Consider the following 12,692-nt stretch of genomic DNA (forward strand, 5'->3'; position numbering starts at 1 on the left):
ATTGTCGGGAAAATTTGTTATATATTATTTTAATTTTTATAAATTTATTTTAGCACCATGTTTTTTGTAATCCTGCTGAGTGACCTGACGGTCCGAAACACAGTGTATAAAATGTGTACAGGTATAATACAAGGTGATCAACAAAGATTGTTTTCTCCTGAAATAAAGTTTTCCTCAATTACTAAAGCCAAAAAACCAGTGCAATAAGTCCTATTAATAGGCTAAGTCTTCGTAGACAAAATATATAACAAACACTACTATTGTTTGGTTTCCTCATAACTCCAATATTTGCTCAAATTTGAATTTACAACATTAATGGGTAACGAAACCTGTAATCTTAAAAACTGTAGTAGGTCCCGAGTTAGACCTAGTTCAGTAAAAAGCAATTAACATAGGGTTATAACGGACTTCTGAAGGAAATTTAATGTTTCTCCAGAAAAATTTCAAAAGGAGTTACGATATTTTGATCGCAAACCGACAATATAGTATAAGAGCAACTAGGACTGTAACTTACCTGTGATACCGAATCCTTTTATTTACCTTGCAGTATAATTAACTGCACAACAATTGTTATGCTCCTGTGACAATTCCCGCACACTCGAATCTAAATAGCAATTAAGTAGTTCTTTTGAGATAAGTTGAATGGAAACACTATAACAATTAAAAAAATTATTTGAAACATTAAGCTTTCAAAATGCCATCAGTTATAAATTACACAACGAAGAATCATTCTATAGGCCAGAAGGCCGAGGGGATTAAAGTATCAGCCTGACGTTCTGGGAGTCCCAAAATCGAATCTAGAAGATTGAAAAACTAGGAATTTTGCGAGAAGATATATTGAGCCATCATCACCTGGTTGTCCTTGTGGGCCTGCCGAACCTACAGGTGAGTTGATATAAAGTACCCTCTTATTGCCCATGTAGAAGAAAGAGTTTTTTTTATACTCTCCGCCCTGTGGGCACTAAGAGGGCCTCTTATAGCAGGCCTATTATGAGTTCGGCCAGGCCCACAATGGGGCGACTGGGTGGTAAGGGACGGGGCCTGACATATCCAAACGGACCACCTCCGAAAAATTCCTGGGGATTCTTTGACCCGTCAGGATTCGATTCCGGGTCCTCCAGAGCAGTAGGCTACCACCTTGACCGCTCTGCCATTCGGCCGTTAAAAAAAAAGTCAGAAAAGTATTAACCTACCACTATTCGATTTTCTTATATTCATAAAAATGTAGAAGAATACAGATCAGATTCGAATCTGGATTCCATTATAGTTTTTCTCTATCTCTCACTGTTTTACTTTTTTTTAAATTTAAGAGACAGTCTTCACCAATCGCTCATAGAAATTGACTCCATTGTGACTGAACATATCCATAAAGGCAGAATTTATGACTGGTCATACATAAATAATAGTGCCTTTATATGTCAATAAGACAATCGAATGGTCAAGGCAGTACAGGAATCATTCTGGAAGATCGGACTTCAAATACGAGTCAGTTCTGAAGTTTTCATAAATAAGTTGACCCAAATACATGTATTTTCGGTTTTAACTCTTTTTTTGTCTTATGAACACTAAGAGGCCCTTTCTTCATGCCCATCATGGGTTAGGCTATGCTCACAAAGAATACAACCGAATGGTGAGAAACGGGTCCTAACGCATCTGGAACAGACAGCCCAGGAAAAATTCCTGAGATTCCTCGCTCAGATCCGATCCCGGATCCCCTAGAATGGCCTTAACTGCTTCGGCTATTTGGCCATCTATTCTTATGTTTACAACAGTAAAATATATCAGAATTTATAACTTTGAAGTGATAAAGTGATAATTAAATATATTTAATTATTATTTTAGCGCATTAAATAAAGAAATGCAATAAATTCAGTCCATGAAATCGGAAGCATTTAAGAAAACCATTCCGAAGTTTATCAATTATAAATTAGACATAATTCGCGCAATATCGCAATTGTTTATTATCTTCAACAATTTCCAATATTCGATTTGATTTTTCTTCATCATTTATCGATAAGAACAACCACTCTATTCCTATTATAAATAATGGAATCGAGCCACACCCCCATCAAACTATAAGTGATATGACTACGCCTTTTCCAGTAAATTAAATGTTGATGTCATATGTAAAAACTACTTTTACGATGTCGTTAAAAACTATTTTTTTAAAAATAATTTAATTAATTATAACCTTCCAGTTAATTAAAGAAACTTTATAAAATAGCAAAAATGACTTTAAAAGAATTCGCTATATTTTATTTGTGCTGTCTTTATTTACGTTTTAATAATTAATTTGAAACTTATTTTACATAAATTTTAATCGAGATTAATTATATATTTAGTTATTTAAATTTTATGGGAGGTATTCTAAGATTCACACATTCGGAAGGAAGCGACAATTAGCATGAGAAGTAAATATAATTACACTAATACGGATAATTCAAAATGAATATGATGATTCAAGTTTGCTTGCTAGTACTTATATTTTTCAATATTTAAATTAAATTTATCAGAGATATTTGTAAAGTACAGTAAATACACCAACTCCCTGTTCATAATTAGGCCTATGCTTAAAATGCTGTTAAACCAGCTTATAGATGATTTAAAATTATTTTACTTAGAATTTATTATATATGTATCTAAATTTTTAGGAAATAAGGCTAAATTTAACTATATTTTAAAAAAAGTAAAACTAATGAACATCCTCATAAACGATTCCAAGCAAATGGAGACCACTAACACGAAAGTTTCATTTGTATACATATATTATGAACAACAAAACAATTATTAATTTTAAATTAATATATTATTTCTTTTAAGATATATATATGTGTGTATATATATATATATATATATATATATATATTTATTTATTTATTTAATAATTTATAAAAATTTTTATGGTGAAATAATCACGTGACGTGGCGTTTCTGCACCCAGCATCCGTCACGTGACTTGTTGGCCGAAGTTAGAAATATTGCGAGAACTCACGTGATGTCTCGTGTAAATCGAGATCTAAAGAACGATAAGAGAATCTAAGGAGGAAAGAAATAAACTAAATAAATTGCGTGATAATATTAAATTTGTTTGACCATTTAGTTAAAGTAACTAAAAAACATAAATGGATTTAAAAAGAAAATAATGCATTTTAGTTAATTTGTATTTAAAAGAAAAAATTCCGTAAAAGTGTAAGGAAATTTTTTATTTAAAAAAGCAGTTATTTATCAATGTCATATACAATTCATTAAAAAAATTTAATTTTATTAAATGCTAAAATTAAAATAGTTATTTATTTTGTTAACAGATGGCGATACTGAAAATAACTGTAGCATTTACTTTCTCATCCCTCAACCGGCGACCAAATTTTGTATTTATTGTTTTTATTAAAACGAAGAAAAATTTTAAAAAAAATTCAATTATTAAACGAAAGGGTTCAAATTTAAATCACTAAAACTAGTGTTTAATTAAAGAAATTAGTTTGTCCTCTTAAGATATTGTCCTTCTACGTAAATAGGAAGACAACTCTCACAGTACAGTATACTTCTGACATAAAAATTATTTACTCAAACAAATTTTAGACCAGTGTAATTAGTTTTGAATAAATAATCTCATTGTTTATATTTTAAAATATATTTTGAAAATTGCCTTCCTTTCTATTTAAATAACTCTGTTAATAAATAATACCTAAAATGCAAATCACAGTCACTCAAGAAACTAGAACCTAATCAAAAAGAAACGTTTTCCCTCTCCGGAATGAGAATGAACCCAAAGTCAAATACAGTCGAATCTCAAATAATGGCTACCTCTAAACAGCGGCTATTTTTTCAAAAACATTTTTAAAACAAAAATGCATTTAAAGTAACCTCCAAACAACGGCCACCAATCCTTTGTTCAGAGGTTTAATTGTATATTTTTTTTTGTCTGGGTTTTGTGTTTTAGATTTTTCTTTTTAATGGGCATATTGATTGTTTATAAAGTAAAGTTTATACTTTGGGTGTTATTTGTTTATTGATAAAATGTTCTGACGAAAAAAAAAAAAAATAAATACATATCTTAAAATCTAAGTTTAAAAATTAAAATAGCTGCATTAAAAAATATATATATATTACTTTTATCTTAAATTTATTAAAAACTAATTATTTATAAGGAATAATTGTTATTTTAGAACAAAAGCCAGTTGCATATCTATTTTTAAATTCTATTTTTGATTCAAAATCAATTTGAAATCAAATAATGTAATAAAAAAGTAAATTTTTACTGTTTATTAATTTATTTTTCCTGTACATTTGAAAGAAAATAAAATTATCTGCAATCTTTAGAGTAAAAACTAAACAAATAAGTTCAAATATTAAATTCGAAAATTAATTGTGAATTAAAAATTATTTTAAGTAATTAAATAAAACACTGGACAAAAAGTTATTTCAAATTTTAAAAAATATTTTTATTTTTTTGAAAAGATATCAAAATTCTTCCTCACGGGGAAAAATCCGTTAGTTTCTCGACCGTTAATCTGTTTTTCAAAAATTTGAATTAACCAACGTCACAATCGATTTCAATCTGATTGGCCGTATTCACCGTGAAGTAGCGTCATCTAACGGAGACTAAGTTAACTATATCCGAATAGATAGAAAACTATAGGGAATGAGTAAAACGTAATTTCTTCTTCACTTACGCGACTTTTAAATTCCCTCAAGTAAATATTACGTGTTACAGTAAATATAAAAGAGACAAGTGAAGTAAATAAAGAAAAAAGCAAACTGGAGAAATTCAATCAACAAATGTTACATCATTATAAATTAAAATCAAAGTGGTGATAGGAAAAGAATTTTTTCTTTCTTTCTCTTTCTCTTCACTTCTAATCAATAAATGTCTATTAAACTTTTCAAAAGAGAAGTCTAGACTATGAACGAGTATGTACGAGTAATTATTGCTCAGATAAGCAATTAATTGGAATACTTAATTAATTAGTTGAACGTCTGCCGGTTAACATTATCTTTAAGAATGATGCATGCATTATTTCAAAAATAATTTTTTAATTGCAATTAATTTTGTCCAATGAAATTCTATTTTTGCTGATAATTTTGCTGGTAAAATGATTAACTTGGAAGTAAAACTGTTTGAGTTTCTAACTAGACCAGTACCTTAAATGATACAAAACTTTCAGGTGAGATCCAGTTTCATCATTTAATAGTGCTATTGTTTTAATATGAAAATGAAATTTGCATAATCTTATATAAAAGTGCTAATAAAAATAAACTCTTAGAGTAAAAGGTTGGTATTGTAACTAATATTTTCACTTTGGTTCTGAGGCAATTATCCATTAATTTTACTTGCAAGTTATTGACAGTAGGGATTTTAAGAAATGATTTTCTGTGTAAGATAATTTTCTTACCCTTTAAACAAATCTATTAGAATTCTAAATGAAGGCCACAAAAATGAACTTTTTAAAATATTAAAAAATATATATATATTAAATTTTTTCACGCGGGAAAAATCAGTTATTTTCTCGACCGTTAATCTGTTTTTCAAAAATTTAAATTAATCAACGTCATATCGATTTCAATTTGATTGGTCGCATTCGCTATTTGTTTAGATATGATAGTATTAAGTCAAAACAATACTACATGTAAAAAACATGGGACAAATCTTTGCATCCACTACACATAGAAATTCGTCCATATTTGCAGTTCAATTTTCAGTTCCGTAATGAATTAGTATGCTATTACAAAATTATATTGTTAGTAACTATTATAAACTCGATACTATAGAAAATTGGTTATAACACGATGCTAAAATGATTTAAAATTAGATAATGTACAAGAAATACGAATCAAAGCTGTACGAAGACTATACCCACATTATCCTTTATTCTTATACAAATGTTCTATTTTGGATATAATATTAAATTTCCAAAAAATGGCCAGTAATTTAGACGTTTTTATCTGTAAATTCACTACTACTAGTTCAGTTATTGGTACCTGAATAGTGCTTTATAATAGTTTCCTATCTTTTTGACTGTTTAAATGCAAATTTATTATTATTATTATTATAATGATTTCTTCATTGCTGAAGTAGTCGAATGTTAAATGGAGATTAATCGGAGACTACTATAGATTGCATTATGAATTATTGCAGAAAGTACATTGCTAGTACTTATTATAAATTCAAATAACGGCTCATTATCATTGCAGATGCCCCGCTGCAGTTTTGCTATTATAGAAATTTGCTCTTGTTCTCACAGCATGAATCTTCGTCATTAATGTTACAAATAGCGATTATAAACGCCGTTATAACTCATTGTTTCTGTTATAGTTTCGTATAGACGCAACAGTTCAATTTTATGTGCAGCAATGCGGTATTGTGTTATAATTCTTTGAATTTCGGGCGTTAATTATTGGATTTTATTAATTAAATTTTTTATTTTTGATAATTTTTCGAGCTAAATAAGATGTTTAGAATCATAACCCGATAATTTAAAGTCTTATTATAATATATTAAAATTCTAAAACCAAAAACAATCACCAGATGGTATTACATTATTAAATGCAGAGCACAAATTGTAAAATTTTATGAATTTAAAATTTAAAAAATTTTACTAATGTTCGAGTGATTTAAATAAATATTAACTTATAACAAAGTTAGATAAAAACTGAAAAATTAAGCGATAAATTTCGTTATAGAAGAACTCACGATATCGATATGTAACCATAGCAACCATATCAATAAGTCAAACGACGATTGAAAACGTATTTTTCTTTCAAAAACAGCATTCAAATATCAAAATAACTTTTATAATATTAATTAATATAGAGTTTTAAAAAAGAAATTATTTCAAAATGATTATAAAGACAAAAATGGCTTAAGATCGTTTGGCTATAAATGGGCTCGTAGCCATTAATTATAATTATTATTTTATTAAAACAGCATTATTTTAAAACTAAACTAAAATATTAATTTAAATTAATTAAAATACAAAACTAATTATTAAATTATTCACTCGCATTAAATCTTTTGATTTGAATATTACACGGTCAAATAATAATTTAGAAAATTATCGAAATATTTTACTAATTGTAAAAATATTAATTAATTTAATTACGAAAATTAACTTTTAAAATTATTTTAGAAAAATCAAAAAAATTCAAAATAAATAATTCAAACAAACCAATCACTTAAAAGTACGAAACTTACGTAATAAAAAAAAAAGAAAAAGAGAATTAATTGCTGATTCGTCAACGTATCGTATACGTCATAGGAATTCGAGATAGGGTTTTAATCCTTTCTTATGTATTCTCTCCAGGATCGAAAACGTTTTCCAATTAAAAGTAACGTTAATTACTTTAGTTGTTTAACATGTCGTTTCGGACGATTTATGTAGAGATAAAAATCATTTGAATTTTTTATTTATTTTTTAAAAATTTTTCTTCCTTTCTTTTTATATGTTTAGAATGGGGGGAGGACTTAAAACCAAGCCCGAACAATCACGTTACGAGTCGTGGAAGCGAATACATTATAGAATTTTTAGATTGTTGGTAAAAGTTGTTGAATAGATATATAATCTCATAAGAACGTTACTTATTTACGTGATGAGAATCACCCCCGAATTTTGTTTATATTTTCAAACAAAAATATATCGTGACTAATGGAACGTCATCGTAAGCCGATGACGTTATAACTTGCAAACGTCCAATAGGAAACTTCGAAACTTTTTCAATTAATTAATGCTACATCGTATCTCATTTGCTGATTAATTAATTTTTAAATTTTAAATATTCGAAATTTTATTTATTTTTATAATTATTATGTTGGGTTAAGTGAGATATACTGGGTTAACACCGGTGGCTGTGCACTATGCCGGACCAAAGTCAAGGCATTAATTATTATTATTATTATTATTATTATTAATGAATTATATTGACTTAACTTATTTTAATTTACTCTTCGTGATTTTTTCTTACGTGATTGGATCATTTTTAAATTTGTTATATTCTAAATATGGATTAATTTAAACGGCAATTTTTATTGTAAATATTTGTTTTATTTATTATAAATGTTTTTTTTTAAATGTTTATTCTTGATTGATGATTTTAAATTGGTTTTAAAAGTTAAAAGTTTTTTGTTTTTTATGTGAAATTTTTATTTGAAAATATGCTTTCGCCTCATTGGTTCGTTTTAAATTTAGAGAGTGAGCTTATTGGTTAATTTGAAGTACGTCAGATTATTTAAATATTTTTAAATTTTAAGTTGTAAAACCGATGATTATTGGTTAATTTAAAAAATACAAAGAATCGTTTTCTTTAATATCGTAAATGGTTGGTTAATTTCAAATCGTAAAAGAGCTCTGATTGGTTGATTTAAAAAATCATCAAATTTCGTTATTTTACCGTCAATTGGTTTGTTTAACTGAAAATACTTTTCGATTGGATTATTCAAATTTTAAACATTATTATAATTTTTATAATAAAATTATATTATAATTGTTTTAAAAATATATATAAGAAATTCTTTGTAGATAGTCTTAATTATAGTTCGATACCCGAATATATCTCGAAAACATTTATTAAAATTCTTCCATTTATTGCTCACCTAATAATTTTCTTGTGTGTAATAATGTTGTTTAGAAGAAATATAATTTAGCGTTGCTGATAACTTATTTTAATTATGGGTTAGAGTTGGGTTAACGTTGCTATCAGGAAGCAAGAGAATTTCAAATTATATCATCGTTGCTTAATTTATGGATTAATCAGTAGCACAGAGCAGCATCAAGTGGCTTAGTTGCAACTAGTTAGAGCCAATGACTAAGACAGCAAATCGTGAGCTGGCACAAAGTAGATTAAAATCTAAGCCGTTTATCTTATCATATCTACATATAAAGTGTATAATTATATGCATAAGTATATAAAGTAACAAATTTATTAAGCTGTACGTCAGGCATGGTGTCGGAGAGAGGGTGAAGCTTCTACAGCTGTCATAAGACCCCTCCCAAACTTCAGAGAAATGAATTTGTTACAGTGTATTTACATCACTCACTCCTTTCCTACCATAAAGGTATATGTATACAGTATACGAATGGCCAAATTCTAATTTTAGGAGAAGTTTTTGAAGGATCCACAAGGTGGAAATCACTAGAGGTTTCTTTTTAATCAATATCGCACCTAAAAGCAGATTTTTCTGAATTTTAAAGTTAATATTTTAGATTTTTTTTTTACTTTTTTAGTGAATAGTAGAATATATGTCGTGAATATTTTCTATTCTATCGTATATTAGACATAAAATTTGATCTAGAAACAATATAAAACTGAAAGAGGGTGGTTAAAGAAGGGTTTAATTTCTACTTCAACGTTCGTTTTAGGTTGTACCTCTTGAGAGCTTTTAAGCAATTTCGAACTATAAATATTGCATTTTTTCTTTTTTTTTTAAAAATTCTAAGCATTCTAATTATAATCGTACGTAGGGCCTACTTAGAATAAGAATATGTACATTATAAAATACATTTTTAACGTTAAATTACGCCTAAATTTTATAAAATTAACAATAAAATAATATTAAATTAAACATTTTTATCATTTTATTAACACAAGAAATATATATATATATACATATATATATATTTAATTCATTAATGACAGTTTCTAAATGGTGTAAGCAGCAACCTTAAAATTTGGCGTAAGGTCTAGCTATACATTATCCATAGGGAAATGACAAACGATTTAAAATTCCATGAGTTATAGATGATTAAAACTATAGTATAAGAAATGCTGACGTTTAGAATATGTTGAAAAAGATCTATCAATGCAGAACTTGCTGAAATCGGTGAAAAATGGAGCAGCTAGACACGAAAGGGTAGGTAATTTAGTTAGGGAAATCAAGCGTATCGTCTGAGAGAAAATTTTCAACGTAGTCCAATATAGAAGCAATGAACGATTTGATTTTAAAGGAGGAGAATTTTTTATTTATTATTTTATTTTATTTTTTTCCTCCTAAAGAATTGAAAACGATCCTTTAATGATACTTTATATTTGTATAAGTAAATGTTTAAAAAATTTTAATGAATTATTTATTTATTTAATGAATGTATATAGCCTTTATAAAAGCCTGACAGCAGTAAAAATTCTGTAAAGTTTCGAGTTAAAATAGAAAAAAATACAAGAAGAAAATGTCTATCAATCACTTGTATATTTTTTTTATATGTAAATATAATAATGGTGTTACTATAATTCTATATAATAATAGAGAAAGTTGAATTCAAAATTGTTATATTTTATAGTTATTATAATGTAGAACAATAAAGACATTAACTTCAAAGAATATTTTTATGATAGGTTTAATAAAAAAAAAGTCTTGATATAGATCCATTCTTTTGATATTCAGAAAAAGTCTACTCTATAGTTATGGTAGTGTTTCCTAACGTAGAATAATAAAAAAATAAAATTATATATTTATTACTTGTTTAACTTTAAATTGAAATAAAATAACTTTTAATCAATATTTATATAAAATGATTTGGTACTGTACAGTACATACATACATAGAACTATTGAGAGGGAAACTGGGGATTTTTTCCTGGATTCAGAAATCTTAGGCCCGCAGTGGTTTCTACCTTATTAATTAATGTTATTTTTCTAATAAAAAATAAAATATTTATAAGTGACTTTTACAAATAAAAGAACATTTTATTTCATTTGTTCAAAACAACTCTCGACGAACATGCACATATACACACATACACAAGTTTATATACCGTTTTAATGCAATTTAAGCTTTTTAAAAATAAATTTTATCAATAAATTATTGGCCCAGAATAGAAGTTTATCATATATATATATATATATATATTAATTAACAAAAGTTGCTAAACGTAAACAAATTATTTTTAGAATTAAAACAGAATAATTTAATGATATAGTCTAACATTTTAAATAAAAGTTTTCGTATGCATTTTTTTTTAATTTCTGAGTTTTAAAGTTAGTAAAAATATATCTGATCAATAATAAAAAAAAAGAAGAAGAAGGGAAAAAAAGGCATAAAGTTCGATCCAGAATAAAATTTTATACCAAAAATTCATCAAACATTTATCATTTTATATTATTGGTTTATTTCGATTTACCTATTTGAAAAATATCCAAAGGAAAAGAACATTTTCATCTTATTGTCAAAAATTTCTCCTCCTTATTATTATTATTTTTTATTTTATAAAATATTTTTTTGTTCCTTTATTCGTTTAGTTTATTGTAAATTTTATTTTATATTTCATATATATTTTTTTTAAATATATTTTTTTGGTATTGTCCAAAAATTCGATTGTCATAACCTCTTTTTTTTTCTTCTTCCTTCTTTCCTTTCCCCTCCTTCTTCTTCTTCTTCTTTCTAGCTCACACTTTCACTTTCTTTTCTTTCTTTCCATCATTTTTATCGTTATTTTGACGAGTGTCAAAATGATTTTACTTCCAGAGAATTTCGTGTTGGGTGACAAATTAGTTCTCATATCTGGACCATGTGCTATTGTCACAGGGAGACTTTGGCTGACTTTCTACACATGCGTACTTACCAAATGCCCGTTCTTCCAATGTATTCTGCAAAAGATGACACATCATTATCATCTATGTACCTGAAAAACTATTCTATAGTAGGACCATATATCATCAATACAACTTTTTATAAGGGGGAAAAAATATAATAATAATAATAATAGTAATAAAAAAATATTTAAATTTTATGTATTTGTACAGCCTTATATTACTTATTTAAATCTATATAATTTTATGAGGGTTATACCTATATATACTCACTTATAAGGCTAATATTTTATGATTTATGAGCTTAATTTTTATCAAAGCTATTTTTATATTTTTATTAATAATTTCTGAAAATTATAATGTGATTAAATATCATTTCTGCATATATTTTATGAAGATTAATTCATAAATTATTCCCCCTTTTTTAATTCTTTATTGCTAAAATTATAAGGTTTATTATTATTATTATTATTATTATATATGAAATTTTACTATATGTTGAGGGATATATTAATTATTTTTACTAAATATAGTTACATTTTTATAATTACTTAGAGGAGAAACACATTAAAAATTAATTAAACTAATTAGTAACTATTTTTATATATTAATAAATAAGAGTAAAAATAGGGAAGTTATCGATTATCTCTGGCTCAATTTTTAGATTTTTTGATGTTCTTTTACTTAAACGAAGGAGGTTTTTTTTTATAAAATTGATTAAATTCTCTATAAATATATAAGAAAAATTTGGGTTAAGTCACGAAATCCGTACGGAAACAGCGATTCAAGTCATCACTTCAGCCGATTTTAATCATAATTTTTTATATAAAAATACAAGAAATAATTATTAAATTATTTAATATATATATTTACGTTTTTAATTTTTAAATATTTAATAAAAGAAAATATTTATTTTCTGATTATAACAACTTAATTGCTTGACTGTTGAGATCTTATACAAAATTTGCTAAGGATCCCAAGTGGCAAATTAAGGTAAGGTGTTTAATTAAAATCTCTCAACAAATTTTTTTTTTCTCTCTCTTTCTACCTCTCCCGACAATTCTCCTCTCTGGAGAGGTCCATATAGGAATAACCTACGTGTAGCAAACATGCGATGAAATATTCATAGGATATCCACTTTTATTCCTGACATCCATACTTCAATCGATAAATGCG

Source organism: Centruroides vittatus, unplaced genomic scaffold, assembly GCF_030686945.1.
Source record: "Centruroides vittatus isolate TY-2023 unplaced genomic scaffold, ASM3068694v2 contig_439, whole genome shotgun sequence".
Lineage (NCBI taxonomy): Eukaryota > Metazoa > Arthropoda > Arachnida > Scorpiones > Buthidae > Centruroides > Centruroides vittatus.